The sequence below is a fragment of the Talpa europaea genome (genome assembly GCF_964194135.1).
Source record: "Talpa europaea genome assembly, chromosome: 10".
NCBI classification, from domain to species: Eukaryota; Metazoa; Chordata; class Mammalia; order Eulipotyphla; family Talpidae; genus Talpa; species Talpa europaea.
In genome coordinates, this window is record NC_140077.1 from 53,908,645 (window position 1) to 53,910,154 (window position 1,510).

At 39.3% G+C, this 1,510-nt stretch overlaps 1 pseudogene across 1 annotated transcript; it reads right to left on the bottom strand.

Moving 5' to 3' along the window:
* Nucleotides 1–315: 315 nt before the first annotated feature.
* Nucleotides 316–1,271, bottom strand: LOC311178324 (E3 SUMO-protein ligase NSE2-like; annotated as a pseudogene). Its single transcript has 2 exons — nucleotides 892–1,271; nucleotides 316–608 (listed from the first exon to the last, which is right to left on the bottom strand). The product of its transcript is annotated as an E3 SUMO-protein ligase NSE2-like (transcript).
* Nucleotides 1,272–1,510: the final 239 nt, after the last annotated feature.

The following is a 1,510-nucleotide window of genomic DNA, read 5'->3' on the forward strand; positions in this document are numbered from 1 at the left end:
GGGTTTATGTTCCTCCTAAATGTATTTATTTATTTATTTGTTTATTTTTGGACCCTCACAGTTTTATTTCAAGTCATAGAATGCTTAAAAATCAATGTTATAATCTGCTTGGAATTTTGTTGGAACATAGGAAAATGCTTTCAGTTTTGCTTAACACCCTCAAGTTTTACTCCAGAGTATGTTGAGTTGCTTGGATAAGCAGTCCAATAAAGATGGCTGAGACAGGAGGTGGACTCTGGAGTTCCCTGCAGGCAAGAAGGGGGATATATCCTACTTAGCTTGAAGGTGTTTTTTCTCATGAATATCCATAGACGTCTAAAGAGCTTCCTCCAGGATGAGGTCAGACATTCACATCTGTGTGACTATAGCCAATTTTAGGGCAGCAAGGCTTTTTCTTACATCTGGGCTTGGAGTCAATTATGCAAACAATGGCTTTCTCTTTGTAGGTGTGGCCACACACTTTATTTTTCACAGCTTCTTCATTTCTAGGTTTGTAGTGAAGTAGATGAAGTTGGTCTGACTTTGGGTCACAATCATATCTTCATCTACTCCTATTCTACCTGCCTCTCTGTCTGCTTGAAGACAAAATCACTTCTTCAGGTCTTCAACTATTGTTTATTTTTTAAAAATTTTTTTCTAAAGATTTATTTATTTATGCATATAAGAACTGGGGTGCAGGCCAGAGATGTGGAGGTGAGAGGATTCACCAGAGACAGAGTGGGGAGCAGAACAGGAAGATTGACTGAGGGGAGCAGCAGGTGAGAAAGGAGAGGTCTGCTGCACCATGTGTGTCACCTCCCTGGCTAGGGATAGAACTCATGCTGTAGTGGCCGCTGATAGCTTCATAGTGCTGTGTCTTAACCCCTTGTACCACCAGGGAGGCCTCTCCACCTATTGTTTAAATTGAACAAAGTTTTCATTTTGAAAGTCTGTATCAGAACTCTTATTCTGTAAAGCCCAAAATTTCTTGTCCACTAATAATTTTAGATCTGGTATTTTTTCTGGATGTTCTTCTTTTACATGATTTATCATAGGCTGAACAACATTTATAGCAAATTATAGCATTATAGCAAATTTACTCATTGCCTTGTCCGTATTTTATTCACTACTCACTTCAGTCTGACCCAAAGATCCAAAACAACAGTAGAAGTGGTATCCACTCCAGAGCTGATGCAGGATTGGAAGTTTTTCAAGGAAGAAAGAAACTGTTTTCCTCTGCTGAATGATATAAAACCAGTTGAACCTGAATTTGAACTGGAATGCCCTGGCATTTTGAAATTATTACCGGGCTGCCCAACTGAGCTCCATCTATCTGTACCCTGACTTGCCCAGTTGGACCCCAGCTCCTTCTTTCTCCCCTTAAATTTAAATGATGAAGTCCTACTCTCTACTGTTAATAATTTGATAATTTGGAGATAGGTCCTTTAAAGAGAAAATTAAGTTCCTCTTACAAGTAGAGGAGACTAGGATACACATAATATACAGACAGAGGGATGGCCATATGGAGACT